The following is a 25,125-nucleotide window of genomic DNA, read 5'->3' as shown; positions in this document are numbered from 1 at the left end:
CAACGCCACCCGATGGTGTGCACACGGGTATTGCGCAGCACCAGTTCCGGATGCCAAGCTGACACTTGGGAATTCTAAGGTAAGGAATTTGCAGTTAGAAGTCTCTATAAGATAATATATTTTTTAACCAGTAAAGCAAATCAGAATCTGCAACAAGCTTTCTCCCTCAAGAGAAAGGCAGTGACGCAGATGGACAAAGTAACTATTCTTCTGAATAATGCACTAAAGTACAAACCTCTTGTCAACTGTGGGCAATTTTCTTCTTTCTGCCCTTAGAATTTATCATAGCCTTTCATCTTGGGTTCTCAGGATAGACTTTAATTCACAGCCAGGATACCCACTGTTGTGCTGCATGCAAAGTCACGTACAATGCACAGGTCTTAAAGTTCATCTGACTGAGTCCAATATTTACATATTTCAACAGGCATTGAATACAACAGCCGATGCATGCGTTGAAATCCGGCAAGCACATCTGATAGTCAAATGATTGCTTTCTCAGCCGCTATCTTTTCTGTAAGTGACGCACTACTCTCCATGGGCTGGGGTGTTCTGCTGCTTCTAGATAAGATAACCAGTTCCCTTTCTTGGAACTGTTTGTGTTCTTTCTTTGCCTACATCCTGTAAATAATATAAGTACTCAAACACAAGGCGTAGCACATACTTTATGGGTTTGTTTTCTGCACGATTGTTTGGTAAAGTGGCACAAAATAGAATCTCTTCACAAGATGAACCTTAACTCACAAGATGGAGTTAAGGTTGTGTTTCCTATCTCCACATTCCCCTCTCTTATTGAACTTTCAACATTTATATTTTTCTGATCTATCTGTGTGTCTTTTATGATGTTCTTTCCAAAAGCACCTATCTTTGTTACTCCTTTTCTGGCAGCACTGCAGTACTGATTGGCAGTAGCAGCAGTATAATATTAAGACTATTATTATCTGTAAGAAGGTTTGTTAACAGGCCTGATAGCCACAATGGTAGCCATGAGAGCAAGCTGGAAAACCAACCCTGGGGGTTCTTCTGCTCCCCTGCCATGGTGTTCCCTAAAATATGTAAGGCCTGAATAGCCTTGGACAATGTTCCATTTTCTTTGTCATTTCCTGGGATGAACATACACCAGGAAGAGCCTATTTTGGCACAGACCCCACCTTCAATGGCAGTTAGCATGTCCAACATTCCTCCTGTTTTGCATAACAGTGATGTGCATAGCCCCAAGCTCTTCTTTCCTGGGATTTAATCTATCCTGTATTAACTATTAACTAGTAGCATTAACTCGTATCTGGTGAGTTGTAACCAATGGGCATTGGCTATGGACTGTGGGGCAGGCGTCAATCCTCCGGAGAGATGCTATCAAACCATACCTCAGCTGCGTTCCACAACCTGTACTCATCCAGCACTGGTTGCACATTCAGGGTGAAGTATTGGCATACATCCCTCTTCCATCTATGTACTAGCACATGTTGTCGCTCCTGTGCATGCACATAGATATCTTCCACTGTTATATTGTCATGTAGTGAAACTATCAATATCTGGGATACCAATCTGGCAACGGAGCACAGGCCCTTCCAGACCTAATAGGTATCAATCAATGCTGCAAAGCCCTGAGGTAGGGATGTTCTAGCTAGTATCTATTTGCAGTTCTTATTCATTCCTATTCTCTGTGTCCCATTTCCTCTAAAACACATTGAGTATTCTTTGAAAGGCAAAATGTGTGTAGGGTGAGGAACTGGATCCAAAACAGTGTATGAGAATACCTCAGAGTCCCATATAGGGTACAATTTGTACATATGTGATTATAAGTTGTATCATCATTACACCTTTAACACCCTTGAGGGGTAGTCCACAGTCATATTCCCTTGCCACTGCCCCTGACATAAGCCTGGCCCTGGAATGTTAACTGAGGCCAGTGTTCACAGGTAGAGTCACTCTCGCTATTACATTTCCTAGTCATCAGCCCTGCATATGCCACTGTTTTAAGTATTGATTTTGGTTGTCTGAGAAATCCTGATGGCTATAATCCTGAAACATTGTTCCTCTAATATTGCTGTGGAATTCCATTTTGGTGTTGAAAAGTTCCAACCATGAAGTTACACTCTCCCTTTGCTATAACATGGCATCAGTGTTATCACACATAAGGGGAATGGCCGTTCTTGAACCCTTCTTATTTCTCAACTGTCAACACCATGTGGTATTAGGGTACAAACAAAGAATGATGCATTGACATGTGCTGTAACGTTGTATGTAAACTTTTGTATCACATGTTCTGGCGCCACAAGGGATGCATAAATTGGCAAGAAATGTCTCTTTTTGACCTTAATAATTTGTCAGTTGTAACTGTAAATTCCCTAGGGGATATTGGTGCTTCGGGTGTTTCATTCGTCAGACTACCTGGAAGACTCTTGCCTCTTAAGTAGGGGGAGAGGGACAGCAACAATTAATTCATCAGACTACCTGGCAGAGCCTTGTCTCTCAAGGAGAGGTTCAGCAACATTTGACTACCTAGTGGGTCCTTATCCTTGAGGAGGGTATGCTCCAGCAACACAAAGGTAAAAAATATACACATTAATAGAAAATAGAAACAATATTTCAGAATAGAGGGCTTATTGTCCAACAAAGGTCCCACCATGCCTGGGACAATAGTCTTAAGTCTCTTAATGAGGAGTCCATATCCCCCCTCCTTACTGCTAGCAAGGAGGAAGGAGGTTGTGTTGAGCTGGTCTGATATCTGTACTGTGTATCCAATGCTTCAGATTGTGGACCTTTAAGGCTATCGCAGTAGTCTGACCGACTGTGTAGGGTCCCAAGAAGTGTGGATCACTCCACTGTCAAACTAAATTCTTGACAAACACATGGGAGCCTGGGGCAAGTTGTTGTCGTGGTAACACAGGTGGCGCGGTGGAGCTCGCTTGTTATAGGTGAGCCTGTTTAGAAAAAACCTTGACATCACGTGTTAGGGCAGACATACGCTGATATTTCTTGTCATACCGCATTAACACTTTTATGTGCATCCATATTTTTCCTATGTGGCACGTCTTCCATTGCCACTGTTCTGCCTATGACAATCTGGTGTGGCGTTAGGTGATGGTCAGAGAAGAGAGCACTCCTAAGGGTGAATAATGCCTGGGGCAAACAATATAGCCAATTTCTGTTCAGTATTACTGATATCTTCCTTATTTTATCTTTTAGGGAGCCATTCAGGCGTTTCACTATCCCATTACTTTGAGGGTGACTGGCACAGTCAAGGGTGTGCTGTATTCCCAGCATTCAGGTAATGCATTCAAAGGTCTTATTAACAAAGGATGAGGCACTGTCCGAGCAAATGGCTTTGGGAATCCCCCATCTTGGTACTACTTCTTTTAGAATGAATTAGCGCTGCTTTTTGTATCCGCAGCTTTGCATAGGTCTGCTTCTATCTACCTAGAGAAAGGAAAAAACTACCACTATCATGTACCTCATAGTGTTACATCTGTTGACCATATGTACAAAGTCAATATGTAATTCTTGGAAATTACCCTCTGCCCTAGGTATTGAAAATGGTGGTAATGCTGGTGGTATGGATGAGCTTTATTGTTCACATACAAGACATTGATGTATAAAAAAAAAACTCAATTAGTTTCGGAATGTCTGGAACAAATCAGTCTGCTGATATGATGTCTAACAAAGTCTTTTTAGGAACACGTGTTGGTAAGTGTAATTGTGTTAATGCTAAATTGAACAGTCTCTGGGGTATCACTAGTTTTTCCATATCTATACGACAACCTCTCAGTTCCCAAACATCCTTTTCTTCAGGAGGAGCCGTTTCTTGTAAGTCCTGAAGGTCGTATGCTGCTGATGTTCTGAAGGGGACATCAATTTTCTGCACGGTACATATGGTATTAGCCATCTACCCAGCATGTTTAGCTGCCTGGTCAGCTACGTTGTTGCCCTGTGACACAGCATCCAAGCCCCTTGTGTGCTTGGTGTTTTTTTGTAACCACAGCTTCTTCTAGATAAGATAACCGGTTCGCTTTCTTAGAACGGTTTGTGTTTTTTCTCTGCCTATGCCTTGTAATTAATCTAAGTACTGAAACTCAGGGTGTAGCTCATACTTCAGAGTCTAAGCAATAATGTTGCGGCCTTACAAATTTCAGCAACTGGGACACCTCTAGCCAAGGTCGAAGTGGAAGACTTAGCCCTGGTGTAATGGGCCCTAATACCTTCAGGAGGAACCTTCTTTGCCAGTGAATAACAAATCTTTGTGCAAAGAATGACCCACCTGGAAAGGGTTCGCTTGTGGACGGCTTTGCCCTTCATCTTGCCCACATATTCAACGAAGAGTTGGTCATCAATATGAAAGTCTTTTGTCCTTTCAATGTAAAAACTCAAAGCCCTTCTTGGATCTAGGCGATGAATCTTTCTTCCTCCTTTGAAGGATGGGGAGGAGGGTAAAAGGATGAGAGTGTTACAGATTGCCCCATATGAAATGGAGTGACAACCTTAGGGAGGAAAGCCGCCCTGGTTCTCAGCACCACCTTGTCAGCATTAAAGGATGTAAAAGGAGGTTTCACACTAAGAGTGTGGAGCTCACTCACATGCCTAGCAGACGGGATAGCTGTCAGGAAAACTGTTTTCAAAACCAAACGTCTCAAAGGCAAGAATGCATAGGCTCAAACAGTGAACCCATTAAAAAAGCAGGAACCAAATTCAAATCCCACTGAGGTATGAGAAACGGAGTGGGAGGAAACTTGTTAGTCAGCCCTTTCAAGAACCTCATAACTATAGGAGACCTAAATAAGGAAGGCTGATAAGGAAGGCACAGAAAAACCGACAGTGCCGATAAATAACCCTTCACAGTCGCAACTGCACATCCCTTCTGTGCCAAGGAAAGGGAAAAAAGCAAATATCAGACAAATGGGTCATTAATGGATCAATTTGGTTCTCTGCACACCAAGCAACAAATTGTGCCGATCTGTTAGCACAGACAGTCTTGGTGGAGTGTCACCTGGCCGATAAGATAACATCCACCACTTCTGGCAGGAGAGAAAAGGAACTCAGATTGCCATGTTCAATCTCCAGGCATGTAGGTGCAGGCTCTGGAGGTGGGGGTGTATAACCTGTCCCTGCGACTGCGAGAGGAGGCCTGCCCTGAGAGGGAGACTGAGCGGAGGGCACCGTAAGAGTTGAAGGTCAGTGACCCACACCCTTCTTGGCCAATCTGGGGCTATTAAAATGACCTGAGCACCATCTTGGTGAATTTTTCTCAGAACCCAAGGAATCAAGGGGAGAACGGGTAAACCAACTTGTCGCACAAAGACATCTGAAACGCGCCCCCCAACGCTCCCTGCACCGGATACTGCAGGCTATAGAATGACAGGCAGTGCGCGTTCTCTTGCGTGGCAAACAGGTCTATGTGTGGAAATCCCCACATCCGGAAGATGTGAAGAACCAGGTCTGGGTGGAGACGCCACTCGTGATCGGCCGAGAAATGCCGACTGAGACTGTCCGCACGTACGTTGAGAACTCCGGCCAGATGGTTTTCCTCTACGCAAATCCGATGGTTCTGTGCCTAGGACCAGAGCCGCAGAGCCTCTTTGCAGAGAAGATATGACCCTACTTGTTGATGTACCACATCATGGTAGTGTTGTCCGTCAAGACTTGAATTGACAGACCGTGAAGGAACGGGAGAAAGGCCTTGAGAGACAGACATATTGCCCATAATTCCAACAGATTGATGTGAAACATCTGTTCTACTGGACACCAACGACCTTTGATCTCCAGATCCCCCAGATGAGCTCCCCACCCACCCTAGAGTGGAGCATCCGTTATGACCGTGGCCACCGGAGGTGGGAGACAAGACGGCCTTCCTTGGGAAAGGTTGCCGTCCACAGCGCACCATCGTAGATCCGCTGCAGTGTATCTGAAGATCGTTATCAACTCCTTGAGATCCCCTCAGTGATGAAACCACTGCTTGCGGAGGCACCACTGGAGAGCCCTCATGTGCCAACGTGCATGAGTGACCAACAGAATGCAAGAAGCGAACAGACCGAGCAGACGTAGGACCGGAACAGCCGCTCCCTTTTGAAACATTGGAATCAACGCCTGAACGTCCTGAATCTGCTGAGGCAGAGGATAGGCCCGACTCAATGTTGTCTCCAGTACTGCCTCTACGGAGGCAGGAGGCGCTGACAGGACTTCAGGTGAGAATTGGGCATGTTTACCGTAAAACCCAGGTTGAACAACAGCTGTGTTATCATTTGCACGTGATGCAGCACAAACTCTGGGGACTTGGCTTTTATCAGCCAATCGTCCAGGTAAGGGAATGCAGATACTCCCTCCCTTCTGAGGTCCGCTGTAACCACCGCCATCACCTTTGTGAAGACTTGAGGTGCGGAAGTAAGATCAAAAAGAAGGACCGCAAACTGGTAGTGTTGTGACCCTATCATGAACTAGAGATACGTCCTGTGCGACTTCAGAATGGGGATATGTAAATAAGTATCCTGCAAGTCGACAGACACCATCCAGTCTTCCTTGATCAACGGCAGAAGCACCTATGCTAGAGTCAGCATTTGGAATTTCTCTTGTTTGAGGAACCAATTCAAAATCCTCAGGTCCAGGATAGGCCTCAATCGACCATTCTTCTTGGGGATCAGAAAATATCTTGAATAGCACCCCTGAACCCTTTCCTGCTCTGGAACCAACTCCACTGCACCCTTTAACAAAAGGACTTGCACTTCCTGCTGAAGCAAGAGGAGATGATCTTCCGAGCAAAACGAATGACTAGGAGGGATGGAAGGGGGAACTCCTGAAAAGGAAGGGCATAACCTTTCCCCACAAGATTTAGCACCCAAGAGTCAGATGTGACTAACTCCCACTCGTGGAGAAAATGAAATAGCCTGCCCCCTACAGAGAACAAGGGCTGCTTTCCTTGTTGGGTTCCCCAAGAGGAAGAGGATGATGCAGGAGGCTGCTGGGTGGCTCCTCGTGTTCTAACCCTCCCCGTCCGCTAAAAGACCTATAGAGAGGGTTGGCAGGCTACTGCATGCTGGACTATGGCCTTCCACGAAAAGAAGACCCACAGGCAAACCTCCTGAACCTCCAAAAAGTCCTAAACGATGTGGACACTGAAGTCTGTAGTCCCAAGGATCTTGCAGTAGCCCTGCTGTCTTTAAAACGTTCCAAAGCAGAGTCGGCCTTGGACCCAAACAACTTCTCACCATCAAACAGACGGTCCACCAAAGTTGTTTGAACATCTGTGGAAAAGCCAGAAGACAATAGTCACACATGCCTCCTGGTCACCACTGAAGTGGCCATTGCGCTGGCAGCTGAATCAGCAGTATCAAAACCCAACTGGATAATCTGCTTGCCCGCCACTTGAATGTCCAAAAGGAGCTCATCAAACTGCTCCTGCACATCCGGAGGCAATCTCGGCACCACAGCTCTTGCCGTGTCCATCAGGGCATGAACATACCTCCCCAGCACACAGGTAGCATTGACCGACTTAAAGGCCATACTGCATGAGGAGAAACCTTTCTTGGCTGCTTGCTCCATCCTTTTAGACTCCCTATCCGATGGAATAGCAGGAAACGAACCAGGTGCAGATTGGGCAGAGCAAGACGCTTGAACCACCAAGCTCTCAGGAGTTGGATGTTGAGACAAAAATTGAGAATCCCCAGAAGCAACTTTGTACCTCCTAGCCACAGTCCTGGAAACCACTGGAGTCGTGGCAGGTTTCCTCAAAATGTGTCAAATAGGCTCAGTAAGGGCATCATTAAAAGGGAGTAGGGGCTCAGCAGACGTAGAGGAAGGATGCAACACCTCAGTCAAGATGTTTGTCTACACCTCCGATGCTGGTAACGGAAGTTCCAAGAATTAAGCAGAGTTCCTTATAACACGGAGAAGCCTGTGGACTCTGAGGCTGGCGAGTGATCGTTGGACTGACCTCCCACGCCGTACGCCATCATCTCGGAGGGGACCGAGACCGATCTCTGGAAGAACGTCAAGAATCGTGCCAGCGTCGTTTCTTATGAGATCTTGAGGCCTTATGTGAGGAAGAGTCCCACGCCTTAGATCTTCAATGACCTTTGTGCCCCCTCTTAGCTTTTGTCAAGAAGAGCTTAGCCTCTCTCTTTTTTAAGGCCTTTGGGTTCATCCGCTGGCAGGACACGCAGCCCTCCACGTTGTGGTCCGAGCTTAGGCACCACAAGCAACCCTCATGAGGATCTGTGACTGACATTCGACCCCCACACTCATGACAAGGCTTAAAACCGGATTTCTTTGGTGGAGACATTGTAACTAGTACAACAAGAACATTCTTCGAAACTGTAGCTGTTCGAGAGCCAGGAAAAAAACCTTGGCTTCAAAGGTGCGGAAAAAAGGGAACGGACGTCAGCACACCGGCAAGGACTTCTTATTGCCACAATGACATCCGATGGAGTCGGGTGCAGAGCCGTGCAATTGTGACGTCCTTGTCGACGTGAAGAGCTTCCTGTTGAATGCTGGCGCATTGGGAGAATTCATAAGGTGGGGAATCCACAGGTAGTTGTATCCGTCAGAAATAAGACTTTATTTTACCTTTTTAACATCTACATAAGACCAAGAACACTAAATTCGGAGTCAAGTGTAGTAGAAATTTTAGATGACACACTAAAGAATATCCCACCTCAATTGAAACAATATTAATAGGGGGAGACTTTAATTGTAACTATGAACACATAAATGGCCTAGAGCAATTGGTGGAGAATGAAAACATGACATGAGGTATCCCCCATTTGTCTACTGAACTGACAGTTCCCTGCAAGGCTCCGACTTTGTAACTCGTGCATTTCACCATGAAATATGGATTAAGGGCCTGCAATGGTATAATTGGCAAAGGCAGTCCTAATCTGGATACATTCCAAACAGCCAGAGTTTGTTCAAGACTTGAATATATGAGGCATAGCACAATAACATGGGATAGGATAGTAACATTTAAAATAGACAATAGACGGGAAAGTGATCACTTCCCGTTATGCATAGAATTGAAACGGTGTTTTCCAGAACCAAGTTGTATGGGGAGGGGTAGGGTAGGATTTCAACCTACTGTTAATAACAATCATAGGGCAGTAAAATGGCCTTCAGTAATGAGCAATTTGGTGGGACATGGTGAACAAATATAATGTGTTTGCAGACTTACTGAATCCATGTGTCAATAAAAGATACAGCGATATACCAATCTTCGATAGCTATCAATCCCTAGACTCAAAATTAAGACGCTACCTTACTAAACCAGTACAACAAAGGCCAGACCAGAGTGAAAATAGCCTTAGGCGGCTTAATCCTTGGAACACAAGAGAATGCAAAGAGGGGGGAAAAAGCATTACTCAAAGCCTTAAAATCCGATGGTAGTAAGGGAGGCAAGGGCTATTATAAAAAAGTTTTGGCCAACGCAGAGAAAAACTGGGAAGAACAGAACTGGGCTGATCTTCTCTGTGCAGCCAAACAAAGACACAGTAGCCTTTTGGAGGGTAGTTGCCCATGGAAGTGAAGAGGAGGTATCCCATACTGAACACTATTTAGATTCTGGTACAGGGATTTGCCACTTTATTGATCTCGATTCCGAACCTCTGCTGCACTCTCAACACTCTATTTGCCCCAGGGAGCAATCAACAAAGGCTCTAACAATGGAAATCTGCTTTAGCCTGGAAGAGACAGTGGTGGCCATGGAGACCATTACATCGGGTAAAGCCCCAGGTCTGGATAAGAACCCGGGGGAATCTATTCAGGCACAACACTGATGTATGGGCTCCATACACAAATCTAATTAGTAATGTAGTGGCATTAGGGGGATCTGTCCCCGAAACATGGAAATGGGCGGAAATTATCCCGACTCACAAAAAAAGGATCCAGGCAAGAGCCTGGAAACTATAGGCCGATTAATTTGATAGATGCGCTGCAAAAAATGTATTCCAGGCAGCTACTAAATAGAACAGAATGACCGGATGGAAGAAGGCAATAATTTAACAGCTTATCAAGTAGGCTGTAGGCCGAGAACCAGCACAATCGACCAGGTTTTCAGGCTCTTATGTGTCATGTGGAAATGCACTAAATAGAAGGGAAGTCATCTCTACATTGCATTCGTTGATTTACGTGCTGCCTTTAACCTGGTCCCTAGCGGCACTTTGTGGGCCTCACTAAGAAAAATCTTTTACTCCAAGTATTAGGTTGCATGAGAGCAACTATGCAAAGGATCGGTGGGGCCCGAACGGCAAACTAACAGGTGCTATCCCCATTAATAGGGAAGTGAGACCGGGGTGTGTGCTTGCACCAAACCCTATTCTCACTATATATAATTGATGTAGTTGATCAACTTAAACAGTGTGTTCATGACGCCCTGACATTTTGCGGGAACCCTGTCCCCACACTCCTTTTTGTAGATGATACCATCTTGATGTCCCAGACCCCAAGGGGCTTGCAAACTTTATTAGGGAAATGTAATTAATATTTCATGCTAAAAGGGCTAGAAATTAACATAAAAAAAGACCAAATATTTGATTGCTCGAACCCACAAATTGCTCGAGAGGAACCTGATGATCCAAGGGCAAAAACGTGAACGTGTCCATTTAAAAAAAATTATTTAAGCATGTTGTTGGACTCTAAGTTATCCTGGGTCCCCCAAGTGAATAAAGCAAAAATACCACTCGTCCACAGTTCCCTAGTGACCTGGGATAAATATCAGTACACAAGAGTAAAAGTTGTATCCCCTATGCTTGAGGTTTATAAATATAAGTCTCAGGCTGCCGCCTTATATGGGACCGAGCTGTGGGGAACAACTAATCTGTAACAAGTAGCATTGCAAGAAAATAATTTTATGAGAGCTATACTAGGATTACCTGTTTCAACACCTTTGGTTCCAATGTTCTTTGACTTAAACCTTAAACAAATCGACCATTTATCAGCTCTGAGGCCTCTGCTCCATTGGTGTACATTGTGGACAACACAAGACCTGACCCATTACCAAGAGGCACTAGTTGTGTAATTGCATCTCAACAGATCAGTAACCTTTCCCTGGCTTCGTTACATTAGGGCACGGTTCTTTAAACTTGGCATTAACTTTTTTTTTTTATCATCCCCAATTGCATTGCTTGTAATACAGTGCACATCAGACTGGGTGGAACGCGTCAAAAGGGAATGGCTGTGGACATTGTGAATGTTTACTTACCCCGAGAGAGAAAAGGCAGAGGTCAACTTGTTTCGGATGCTCTCGAGGAACAGATCCTAGAGGGTTGTATGTTGTACAGATAGTGACCGTAACCAATTTGTTGTAGCCCTCTTCCATTGGGCCTTACTGGAAGTGCATACTCCTGTAAAAGCACCAAAGGGAAGTGATCTGATGAGCGCGGTTAGGTGGAATACTGAAAAATGTAGGTATTATGTGCAGGATTTGAGGAATTAAACTTAGGCTAATGTTGAGGAGATGATAACGATAGGGGATGAAGAATCCCATGATAAAAGTATATTGGTTCTATTTGAGCAAATCATTGCAGATATTATACCCTTCATGATGACCTCCAAGAGTGTGGGGTATACAAATGTTATTAATCATACTGGCAACTGGTTTGACCACGAATGGGGGTTGAAAAAGGGGTTATCGCTGGTGAGTTGCCATGAAAGTGCAACAGTGGATTGTACATTTATTAAGTAGCGAAGTGAATATAAAGAATTGACCCGGAAGAGCGTGAAATGCGACTTAAGATCTGGGATAAGGTCATTCATGGGGCTAAGGAAAAGAACTCCAAGAACTTTTGTTCACTCGTCCCATGAGGGTGCAATCAGTGTAGGGGCAAGAAAGCTACAAGTATAGGGGCGCAGGAATTGGTTTTGCAGTTTCCTATCAATAACTCCATCAATAATTTTCTAACGATTGCAAAGTCTGATAAGAAATTAACAGTTGATTATATCACCTCAGTGGGGCAGACCACAAATGTCCAATTGCCAGCTGCAGACCTGCAAGAGCTCTCAAGTAGGGTGATATTTACTTTATGCACCATGACTTTACAAATTACTTAGGACCTCATTACAGGTGTGGTGGTCAGAAGATCGCTACACTCGCTGTAACGGTCAGACTGCTGCACTTCAGGCGGTCTGACCACAACATTACAACTGGTCACCCCCCATCCCCACACAGGAACATCGGGTTGACAGTGGTCTGAGTTGTACTTACTCATGGCGGTGCTGAACTTGGTGTCACTGTGCGGATTACAACTTAGCTCAGCAGACCAATATTGTAGCGTTGTTCCCGCCAGTCAGTATGGTGGGAATACGTATTACAAGGTTCCCGCCGGTCAGCCCGGCGGGAACAATGTAATATGCTTGGGAGGGACACCACTGGTATGAAGGTGGCATCCGCCGTGGGAGTTTGCCAGTCAGCTTTTCATAATGAGGCCCTTAATGTGCCTGGCTGCCTCCCAGCAAAAAACTTAAACTAGGACGGATCAAGCTGAGAATTAACTGGCAAAGCAGCCACATTTTCATGATGAGTTAATAGACTGAGTAGGAAAGTTGGAATATAAACAACAATAAAGAGAACAGGAGGCTAAGCAATAATACACACATATGAGGAATAAACTAACTTATAATGAATGTTGTCTTTTTAGGAGCTGCCCAGCAATTGTATTTCCACATCCTGCAGGCCAATGAAGACTGTGATATAGTATTAGACTGAACCAACCGTGCTTTCCCTGCTACCAAATTTTTTAAAAAAATGACTTCAGAAGCCCTGATGAGGTCTGCTTTTTCAAATAAAGACGGTATTCTCACCGCTGTATGTAAGGTGGAAGATATCCTGTTTAATGGGAACAAATGCAGCAAGTATCCATGACTACTTTCAATAAACGCAGAGACATGACAAGTCCCACCTTTGCCACAAAAAATATAATTGTGTCTCATGTGTGCCACTTACACAGATGATCAGTTTTCTGGATAAAAGACTGTGTGTGACCAAATTCAAAATGGCAAATGCCATGTGGGAAAACAAGGGGTTGGGTATCTGGGAGGCAGTGCAATATCAGGGTGGAAATGTAATGCTTTATGTAGACAATGTTGGTATCCGCCAACTGCAGAGATAAACTGCTACACTTCAAATACATACATCAGGTGTATCATACACCACTGTCACATACACAGCCTCCATGGGCAGTCCGGACTGTCGCAGATGCCAAGTCCCACATGTCTACTTCATACATAATGCATTGTAATTCCCCATGATACGGTCATACTGATGATTGTCATTGGTGTCATATTCGAGATATGGAGTATATTTAAGGGTCACGTTAATTACACGCCTAGGATACGTCCAAGACATCTTAGCTCCATTGTAATAATTGGAGGTGATAAGGATCATGTTCGCTAAGTGCAGGGTGGCCTTGTCCTCACTACACACCTCAAGTCCCAGAGTTAAGTTATGGTTACTAGATGTGACTAAGTGCCATACCGCTGCAGAAGGCTGTAGATACCTGCAACTGAAAGTGGCAAGACCATATGACATGTGGGGGTCCCTTCAACGTATATATTAGTAAGAGAATTGAGAAACCAGATTAGCTGAGGTGGGAGTACATGGGGTATGTGGAACAAGGAGGGAACACCAGAACATGGGGCATGATTTCCTTGTGCTTGGGGGTGGTATTTACAAATTCAAGAGAGGACTGCTATGTTAATCCTGGGAAATGTCAATTAATGGTCTCATTTTTAGTTTATAAAATAGCGATTTCACACTCCCTGCTATACCTTCTGTTATGGCACCATTCTATAAAGCTGGACCTAGCTTACTTTGTAAGTTGAGTAATAGAAAAATGCAATAAAAGAAAAAAAGAAATGGCAAAGCTCGAGTGATGAGAAGAATGGAGGAATCTAAGATAATGCTTCAGTTGGGCAACTATGATAAAAGGCCAGTCTTCTCCAGGTTTATCTTTTTACTCTAACACTTGAATTGGGAATGCAAAGTACCAGTACAGCGCGGCCAGCAATGCTGAGATAGAGAAGATGACTTGAGGAAAAAAATCCCTTCAGGGTTCCTCTAATGACAACTAATACTTAAGAGTTCAGGCCACAATGTTGCAGTTCAATAAAGCAATTTATTTGTACTGCCAGAGGTGTGAGGTTTTGAGCTTTTCTGTCCAGCAGGTATCTTCAGGTTATGTTAAACGACAATGGTTTTACTATAGTTAACAAAGATAATTCACTTCTTTACTTGGCTGTTACAGGGCTGTGAGTGTTGTGGTGGTCTCATGGAGGGACAAGGAGCTGCATATCCACATTTAATGATGTTAGATCACTACTGCTGTTTTACAGTTTCTCTACTTTACAGTTAAATTCGGTTGGGGAATTAACTATTTTGCATTGGTAGATTTAACTATTTGTACTACTTTACTGTTCTGTGTTGTGACATCAAGCTACCCACTATCATCACACGCAGAGCACACAGCAATTTTCACAGGATTTGTATTGCGCAGCTGGTTTAGGACTCACAGTCAAAAGCAAGGGGCACAACTTGCAAGGAGTTTGAATGGGGTACCCCAGTGAAAATTATTATGTGATTAGTTATAGAGTTCAGAAAGAGTATGAGAGATTTTAGTTTTTTCAATGTATGCTCCAAGTGAGAACAAAGTTAAATTCTACACTAACGTTTTGATAGCTCTGCCTGATTTTATTGTGGGTAACCTGATAGTGGAAGATTTTAATTTAACTTTTGATCCTTTAATGCATGGTTCCACAAATAGGTATTCGGCCCAGTCTACCCTCGCTTCTTTACTCCAGGGCACAGAGGGCCTAAATCACACAGATCTGTAACAAAGATGACATCCCACTGTGAAAAACTGTACGGTCTATACTAATATGTACAAATCTTAATCAAGAATAGGTTTTTTTTTTTATGAAACTCTGCTTTGACCACTTTGGTGATTGATGTGGTCAATGGTTTGAAGGTTTTTGTCAGACAACTCACCCGTCACATTGCTACTCAAACTTATCTCAGATGCCTGTAACAAAATTGTCCTGGCAACTGAATAAAATTGCCTTTCATGCGGCAATTGACAAACTATTTATCAAAGAAACACTGGAACATTACTTCTGAAAAAACTGCAGAGAACAAAGTTAATTGAGATGCCGCACGGGATAGAGCCCAGGTGGTGATTAGGAATTAATTGATTTCCCATATGGTGACCTTTGTGCGGCTGGGAAAAAAAAACACAAGGAAAAAAGGAGCTTTTGGCTCAGATATTTTAATTGAAAAAAAAAAAAAAACACACGTCCGAATAGTCAACCACAACTTTTAAGGCTGTGAAAAAATTCAGGGAAACTTGCCCAAAATCTAATAATAAAACGGACAGTAAAATGAAGCTTCTGAAAGGTAAGAAAAAAGCAGATAGATGCTTTCTTATGGACAGAAGACAATACAAAAAATGTCAAAACCTTTTATGAGACCTAGTATACATCCTTGGATGTAGATAACGATCTGGCTACTCAATACCCGACTGATTTCCCGTTTGCTTCAATTTATTAAGAACTGTTGCAACAACTAAAGGATCTAAACATTTAATGGCAGCTGTCGGTAGTCTGGCTGGCAAGTGGGTCCCAAGCCCAGATGGATTTACTTTATCGTTCTATAAAAACTTTTCATAACTAACTGGTGGCCCAGTAGCCAAAGGTTTTTAATTGCTTTTCTCTGTCTGGTTCCATAATGCAATCAATGATTTACTCAACAATCACGTTGTGACCTGCATCCTGAAATTCTTATTGCCCAATAGCGTTGTTAGCAATAGATCTAAAAATATTCACTGCGAAAATTTACAGCACACCTGCATCTAATTTGACATTCATTAATTAATATCTTGCTTTTAATCTGAATTTGTTAAATGCAGGCAGACTTGGAATAACAGGACTCATCTCTTTAAAGAGCCCTATATCACAATGCGTTAATCGTCCACAACCTATAATGTCTCTCCTATTAACCATGTACAGCACTCCGCTGCCTTCTGGCTACTTTTGAGCTATATACATAAACATATCATATATAAACGTCTGGCAGTAGATTTGATAGACAGAGCTGAACAATCACATTTGCATTTGACTCCTGAATCTAGATGCTGAAAAATCATTCAACAGAATAGAATAGATACTAACATCAACATTGTAAGACAAGGTAGTCAGGGGATTCATGTTGAGAAAAATTATATTTGCAATTATCAGACAGCAAAGAATAAACTCTGGATTAATGGGCTGCTATCACCAAATATTATCAGTTTGTCTCGTGGGACTAAACAAGGCTGCCCTCTATCACTGCTATCATTTGCGGAATGTATGGAACCACTCATCTACAAAATACATAATAACCAAAAGACCTACAAAGCTAATTAGTTCCAAAGTGAAGAATCAATTCAGATTCCTGTGAACCAGTGACATAACTAACGTATGGTTTTGGACAGAAAATCAAGAAGCCGAGCAACTATGTACAGTGCACTCCCTATGAAGCAGGTGCTGGCTATGTTGTGCTTGGGTAGTTGGGAATATTGAGCTTTTTTGCGGTCCCTTAACACCGGCATAATACATATATGATGCCACACTTAGGTAAGTGCACCCAATCTGAGATCTTACTGTGCCCTAAAAGTAGAAGCACCTCTGCAACTCCCTGGTGTGCAAAAAAAAAAAAGCATAAATTCCTAGCGGAGAGGTGTCTTATGCAAATAAACAAGGCAAGAAAAAAAATACCTCCCTATAATTTGATACATTTTTAAGGCACAGTCGTATGATTTAAAAATGTTCTAGGAAAGACACAGCAATAACACAATATCATTTATTTTTCGTTCATTCGTGAGATTCTATATACAGGGAGTGCAGAATTATTAGGCAAATGAGTATTTTGACCACATCATCCTCTTTATGCATGTTGTCTTACTCCAAGCTGTATAGGCTCGAAAGCCTACTACCAATTAAGCATATTAGGTGATGTGCATCTCTGAAATGAGAAGGGGTGTGGTCTAATGACATCAACACCCTATATCAGGTGTGCATAATTATTAGGCAACTTCCTTTCCTTTGGCAAAATGGGTCAAAAGAAGGACTTGACAGGCTCCGAAAAGTCAAAAATAGTGAGATATCTTGCAGAGGGATGCAGCACTCTTAAAATTGCAAAGCTTCTGAAGCGTGATCATCGAACAATCAAGCGTTTCATTCAAAATAGTCAACAGGGTCGCAAGAAGCGTGTGGAAAAACCAAGGCGCAAAATAACTGCCCATGAACTGAGAAAAGTCAAGCGTGCAGCTGCCACGATGCCACTTGCCACCAGTTTGGCCATATTTCAGAGCTGCAACATCACTGGAGTGCCCAAAAGCACAAGGTGTGCAATACTCAGAGACATGGCCAAGGTAAGAAAGGCTGAAAGACGACCACCACTGAACAAGACACACAAGCTGAAACGTCAAGACTGGGCCAATAAATATCTCAAGACTGATTTTTCTAAGGTTTTATGGACTGATGAAATGAGAGTGGGTCTTGATGGGCCAGATGGATGGGCCCGTGGCTGGATTGGTAAAGGGCAGAGAGCTCCAGTCCGACTCAGACGCCAGCAAGGTGGAGGTGGAGTACTGGTTTGGGCTGGTATCATCAAAGATGAGCTTGTGGGGCCTTTTCGGGTTGAGGATGGAGTCAAGCTCAACTCCCAGTCCTACTGCCAGTTCCTGGAAGACACCTTTTTCAAGCAGTGGTACAGGAAGAAGTCTGCATCCTTCAAGAAAAACATGATTTTCATGCAGGACAATGCTCCATCACACGCGTCCAAGTACTCCACAGCGTGGCTGGCAAGAAAGGGTATAAAAGAAGGAAATCTAATGACATGGCCTCCTTGTTCACCTGATCTGAACCCCATTGAGAACCTGTGGTCCATCATCAAATGTGAGATTTACAAGGAGGGAAAACAGTACACCTCTCTGAACAGTGTCTGGGAGGCTGTGGTTGCTGCTGCACGCAATGTTGATGGTGAACAGATCAAAACACTGACAGAATCCATGGATGGCAGGCTTTTGAGTGTCCTTGCAAAGAAAGGTGGCTATATTGGTCACTGATTTGTTTTTGTTTTGTTTTTGAATGTCAGAAATGTATATTTGTGAATGTTGAGATGTTATATTGGTTTCACTGGTAATAATAAATAATTGAAATGGGTATATATTTTTTTTTTAAGTTGCCTAATAATTATGCACAGTAATAGTCACCTGCACACACAGATATCCCCCTAACATAGCTAAAACTAAAAACAAACTAAAAACTACTTCCAAAAATATTCAGCTTTGATATTAATGAGTTTTTTGGGTTCATTGAGAACATGGTTGTTGTTTAATAATAAAATTAATCCTCAAAAATACAACTTGCCTAATAATTCTGCACTCCCTGTATAATAGAAACCATCATCAGTGAACAAACAGTCTGAACCCTGAAGCACACGTGGATATCAATTATATACCCTAAATCAGCCATCTTATTTCCTGTACTGTAGTGTTGTTACAGGGCAGGCCCAAAAATAGTTCATATAAGAACGGAACAGAGTTATTGCACGAACAGGTTTTATTCGCCATATCAAAGCAGCAACTGGCCCTCTTAAACAGTATACCACAAGTGAGCTCATTTCTGTTCCCTTTTATAAATGACAAACGAGTAACAAATCACTTAACCTAAATGTATTATAATGATTTGATCTCTGCATAATGCGTCTTGGTTTTTGCACTGGAGAAAACTAAACACACGTGTAACGGATTTACGTGCTTAATGGATATTTATAAGGATTTTTTTTTTTCCACACCAAAGTTGCAAACCATAAAACAGCAGTTTCAAAAGTTCAAACGCAATTTGCCTTACGATTCCAATTTTGCGCATCACGGATACACATAATTAAAAAAAGAGGGACGTCGTGCAGTCTCTCAAAGATGGTAAAAAAGCGTTAACTTGTACAGTCCTCCGCCATTTAGTTCAACAGTTTAAGTAGCATTAATACTCCTATTCATTATCTTTCATATAAGTTTATTTAAAAAATAAGTTGATAGCTTGTAAATTAAACTAGAATACATTTTATGCTACTGTTTACAATAACCACCTTTCAACAGCAACAGACTAGACAGCATAGGCGCCTAGTTTATTTGGTACAATTAAAGCACATCCATAAACCCAGTTATTAAGCTAGATTTTGCCTTTAGGAAATACTGTGTTTCTTATAACCTTGAGAACCACATTTATTACAAGGATTAACTGAACAAAGTCTACATGAAGAAAAACGAAATATGTAATAATAACAAGCACATACATCTCGACATTTTGCAGCAGCTTTTATGTGGAAGACTCAATTTCGGCAGCAGACTCTTGATTTCCTTCCTCAATGTAACATTATTATGTATTTTATCTGTTTTCATAAAGTCCTCTATTTAAAGCACACTGAATAAACAAAGATTCTAGTACCATGGCCTTAGCACTCTGTTGCTGCTGTGAAACTATCTTGTATCCTGCCAGAGGGACAGCTCAAAGAGTTGACTGTTTAAGCAGTTAACCCCTTCACAGCTATGTAGTTTCCTCACCAGTGCTAAGCCTTTTTCTATTTGGGTAGTTTGCTCTTTGGCCTCCATAACATTTTGTCTGCATACGATAAACAGGGCAAATCTGTGTCCTTTTTTCTCAACATCCTGGGGAATCTAAAGGTGCCCAGGGTTTGTGGATTCCCCTGCCCTAGAGGGAACAGAGGCAAAATATAGCAAACTGTTTTTTTTTTTTTGTTTTTTTGTTTTTTTTAAAGAAAATTAGGGATAAGGTCCTCCAGATAAGAGTGCCTCGTGTTTTTTCCCCATAAAAATTGCATCAATAAACAGTTTGCTGTACTCAGTCATCATATCTTCCCAGCTTTCAGGAACATGCAGAATTGAATAAAAAAAAAAAAAAACTAATTTCGTACCAGAGTTTTTGGCATTTTTCTAAGAGGTAGCCTATTTTCCCTACTTTTTGTGCTCTCAACCTACTCTCAGTTTGTTGTGGAAACCAATGTGAAAAACTATAGATTTCTAAAAAGTAGCCAAAATTCTGACTTCAGCCACAGGGTCCTATGCGTAAATCCCTCACAGTGTTTTCCCAACAAAAATAACTGTTGAAATAAAGAAATATTGAAAATGAGCGGGGGGAAAAAGGCATTTGGATTAACATTTTCATCTGTAATGTTTTGTCAGTATGGCAGATTGACAAAAGCAATAGACCCTTCTGGTTGTTTGGATATATAAGGTAGGTTCTCTGTGAACCCCATGTACCCAGAGAAAATAACTGAGCTGCATTGCACAATGTTTTTTTGATAGAGTACTGAGTATATATCAATTCTTATAGAGACACAGGCAGAGTGAAACATGGGTATCAATGAAACATGTATTTCTGAAATGTGCACAAGATATAGAATTTAGGAGCAGTGATACCCTTGCTAGCATATGATTTGGAGGGTATTTTTCAAAATTTATTCTTTCTTGTACACTGGCTTATATTTGAAAGACACAAAGGCAGCGAAATCCAATGGGTGCTAACAAATGTTCTACTTTTCTATGCTCCCTCAAGCTGCCCAATAAAAATGGTACCTCCCTTGTGTGGGTAGGCCTAGTGTCAGTGACAGAAAACGGCTCAAAACGCAACACGGATGCATCAAATTTTTTCCACCAAAAACTGATCCTCTTTTTCCAATGTGGGTAGCTGTAGATTTTGGACCCTAGCTCAGCTGGCACCTAGAGAAACCTAGCAAACCTATACATTTTTTAAAACTAGACACATAGGGGAATTCAGGATGGCATGACTTGTGTGGAACTCGTTAGATTTTCTTTACCCACAATGCCATGCAAACCTCAAACTTTGCCTGAAATCACTCATTTTTCTTACATTTCTTTTAAGGAAACTTCCGGAATCCACAGGAATCCATAACACTCCTACCACCCAGCAGTGCCCCATCTGTACGGATAAAAATGCTGCCCCACTTGTGTGGCTGAGCCTAGTGATGCAACAGGAACAAATCAAACCTAGGACATTGGGAGCCTTTGCTTGGCGATCCCCAAGCAGAGATCCAGTAGGGGAAAGCTACCACTGGAAAGGTGAGATTCGACCCTTTCCAATTATACCTCTTCAGGCTATCCCAGCTCCTCGAGCACAGAGGCAGTGAAATGAGGCAATGGTTTGGCACCATCATGAGGAGACTGATATACGAGCACAGAGAGACCAAGGAAGAGATTGGTTGACAACTATTGAATGCTAAAAGTCACATGCCATAGAAACACGCAACATTAAAAAATAGTACCCAACTTCAGCAGTGGGATGATACAGCTTATCCAACCAGAATACTGTGAGACCAACATTTCGCAGGACATGTCCAATAAAAGCATAGGGAGTAAAGCCATTTATTATGGAACAAGAAAACGAGAGACAATAGAGTCATCCATTCATAAGCAAGTGGCTGCCTCAAAGTATATGTTATACATTTAAAATACTAGGTCTTGCCAGCAGACAGCTAAAGATACAGGGGTGTGGAATTTAATAAAATATTTACTTGTCCATGGGACAGGTTGCTTTATAAATCTACTTGTCCTGTACAATAATCTAACTGTCCCTTTGGTGCCATTTGCGGTGACAAATTATGGCAGAAGGGCTTATACTATAGAAGAACGTGAAAACCAGCAATTTCAAGCCCTACTATAGCAATTTCCTTACTATGCCACCTTTCTGCAGATCTACATACTGGAGCTGAAGGAAGCAGTAAACAATAGTTACAAGACTGGAATGCCTCGGAGTCTGTGCAAACCTACTAACTTGTATGTTTCAAGAATTTTCACCAGCTCTTCTCTAATCTTTTTCCATGCCGAGCAAGGTTGGAAATGTACTCCTGAAAAGGGAAGAAGTAGAAGTTCTTCTAGGTTTGGGGAAAAAAAGTGGGTGGAGGGAAAGGGAACTTGTAAACACTCAATAGACTTTCGCCTGAGCAAATATACACATGCATATTTACTCGCTTCTATGAGTACGAGTTCCTTGCCTACTTCCGTAAATTCTTGTGAATTCATGAAAGCCACTAATGCAAAGACATACTTTTGTGACTTCTTTAGGAATTGGGCCCCTAATTTGGTCTTGTGTTGACCAAGACATTTTGTTTTTATTAAAATCCTATTTCTCTTACTATCCATCTGACGGCTGGCTTTATTGTGATTGACAACATTCTGCTCTTCCACACAAACCATATTGGCAAACAAAGTCGTTTTGTTCAGTGCCGGGAACTACTGTGGCAATGTGTGCTTTTTTTTAACCATTTTTTTTTTTTTGCTTTTTGCCAGTATTTGTTTTAATGGTGAGGGCCTGGCAGCTCCCACAATAAAGTGTTACAAAAGCCATGTCAAAATAAGACAGACATTGGCAAAACCAAAAGACTGACCACCAGTGTTGGATCAGTTGGCTTTGCCTGCGCTTGCTTATTTTCATGTTTCCTATGTATTCCTGTTTTTTGGAAATACTAGCATACATCAATGCAATTTACTAAATGACGTTACAAAGAAATAGTACCTAAAATGTTCACAGTAATTTATCAAAACGTTTTTTTCCTACTTCCATATTTTGTTTCGGAACATTTTATTTTGAAAGCAAAGAATCATCAATCTTGCTTACACGCTTCTGCAAACATTTGAATCTAATCAGAAAGCATTCTGGGAGCATGAAACATAGCCTCATATTGTTAAACCTTTCAAATGCTGTGTGTACACATTTTTTCACTGGCCACTAGTGCCCTTACAACGTTTATTTAGAGTGCTCACCCTAACAGTAAAGGCTTATCATTACTGAACCATAAATACAAGTCTGAACAGCATTAACATATGGGCACAAATATTACCTCAAATGAAGGCAGTTCCCTTCCCTGGAAACTGGTAGTCAAAGGGTTTGTGCTGCAGGGGATTGGGCCTACTTGTCCCAAGGACAAAATAAATGACAACTCGTTGTCCTTGGCCCCAAGAAATATGTTCGGGGTGTTGGGCTATAGGAATTCCACAACCCTGTACGTAGCCTAGAGCTACAAAAAATGCAGTACCAGCAAACCTTTCATCAGCACACATATACATACACACACAATGTAACATGGTATGTAATGGTGGCACCTTATATATGCCTCGTGTATATAACAGCAACAATAATGTAAAGACATTAGCAGCAAAGCAGCAAGCGCCACTAATCCAGAACAGAAGAGCTATCCCTATGGCAGAGGTCAGCCACCAAGGGCCCATGCCAATCTACACTCCTACAGCACATGGGCAGAAAGAAACAGCACTAATAATAACCAAGAATAATCACATGTAAAACTACCAAGAAATGAGAGTGAAACATAACTAGAGATTCAGACCCACATATAAAGTAGGCCAACTACCCAAAAGCAGGAAACGTGGTCAGCTGGCAGAAGTAAATGATCAAGGGACCATCCTGTAAACATTCTAATAGAAATCCATGAAGAAACAAAAAAAAACTAATTGTACAAGGCTAAGAAAGCCAGAATAACCAAGAAACAGACTTTGGCACCCAGAATCTGATCAACACCACCAAATGCTAGGTTTTAGGCCTAACAAAAACACAAACGAAGACAACTTACATGCTATTCCGAACAAGCTATCTCCTCCAAGCAACAAAGTTATTTTATAGATTCATGGAAGTTGTGAGAAGTCATAGGAAAACAATGGTTGTGTTTGCTAACAAGATGCCATGTACTCAGGATCCAGGATACACATACAGGGCTCTTGAATTGATGATCACTCACTACACAGCCTAACTCATCCTTCATTACAGCATTTACATACTGTATACTCAGCCATGAAAAGGTTCTTCCAGGAACACTATATTGACTGGTCTGTGCAAATCATGGTACAGAAAACTGTATCGTTAGCAAACTTCAAACTGTGGAGCAATACCTCTGGGAATAAGCCAGCATCAGAGTTTAAAGAAAACAAGTGAGACAATTTAAAAATGAACGGGGTGCCACATCCATGTTTGCTGTAATTCTAGAATCACATCTGAAGGCAAATGGGCAGCAGTTACTGAAGTGTGTGTTTGAAATGGATACTCAGAGGAGCTACTGTGACTGTAACATAGGAGAGAAACAATGCCACCAAGTGTAATTATTTTGGGGGTTCAGCACATAAAATGTATATGCTTTTACCACTATTCACAACATATCTACATAAAAAATGCAAAGTGTTGTGTTGTTATCATAACCAATCTACCCAATTTTTTACCTGAAATCACACAATATTCTGAGTTAGAACGGGACCAGTGAACTGCTTAATTAAAACAAAAACATGCTGGTACTGGAGGGTGGTAGGGGTAAGCAGAGCTAGGAGGAGTCTGGTAAACAAGAGTGTTAGGGTGGAGGGAGTCTGTGGAGGAAAGAAACAAATTTCAGTGAGAGAAAGCAATGGAGCATAGAGACTGAGCTACCAGAAGTGCTGGAATGGACAGCTAAGTTACCACACAAACGCTTTGGGCCTCACCTGGATGACACCCAAAGCGATGATCGCTTTCACCAATTTCAAAACACTCAATATCCCCAAATTTGCTGCTGAAAGGGCAGAGAAAGGGCAAGGAGATTAAACTGCATAATGTGAATGGGGCCTAAGATACAACCAAAATATGGAAAAATAAAAATTGCAAAATCTGCAGTGCATATTCCTAAAACAAATATCAGTTTCAAGGGCTTAGATTATCCTCAAAGTCCTCCTATGCAGTGGCTCTAGAACTTCCTTATGTTTGTAATCAGTATCATAAGGCAGTAATATATCTACAGCAGGTCGGGGTATTTGATTTTTTTTAAATCTTGTCTCTCTGGAAACAACCCATAATTCACAAGATAGCAAATCAACAAGAGATGTAAAAAGAGGCTACCATAAAACATCTTTCTCGTCGAGCACCTACCATGGTTATATGAGCATTTTATGAAGAGAGGCCGGTTGCACAGTTCATCACAATTTAAGATATAATGTGGACTTAAACTCACAAACCCAAAAGCTAAACAATGGAATAGGTTATGAGTAAGTACACATTAAACGAACAAAAGCACACCAACTCGAAGGTCTTCAAGTACTTATTCCTAGA

The 25,125-nt window shown here is 42.1% G+C and overlaps 1 protein-coding gene across 15 annotated transcripts in view; it reads right to left on the bottom strand.

Annotated features, from left to right (window-relative positions):
* Positions 1-25,125, bottom strand: part of UIMC1 (ubiquitin interaction motif containing 1) — a 380,703-nt gene that overhangs the window by 320,977 nt on the left and 34,601 nt on the right. The window contains exon 1 of one of the 15 annotated variants that reach the window (XM_069244538.1): positions 21,817-21,848. The exons of 13 other annotated variants lie outside the window; for them this stretch is intronic. The gene's annotated coding sequence lies outside the window, so the exon portion shown is untranslated. Of the gene's footprint in view, positions 1-11,176; positions 11,295-21,816; positions 21,849-25,125 lie in introns of those variants that run through there. One more of the 15 variants, XM_069244539.1, reaches the window with a different exon arrangement.

The sequence above is a fragment of the Pleurodeles waltl genome, chromosome 7 (genome assembly GCF_031143425.1).
Source record: "Pleurodeles waltl isolate 20211129_DDA chromosome 7, aPleWal1.hap1.20221129, whole genome shotgun sequence".
In the NCBI taxonomy this organism is placed as follows: domain Eukaryota; kingdom Metazoa; phylum Chordata; class Amphibia; order Caudata; family Salamandridae; genus Pleurodeles; species Pleurodeles waltl.
This window is presented reverse-complemented; position numbering and strand designations above follow the sequence as displayed.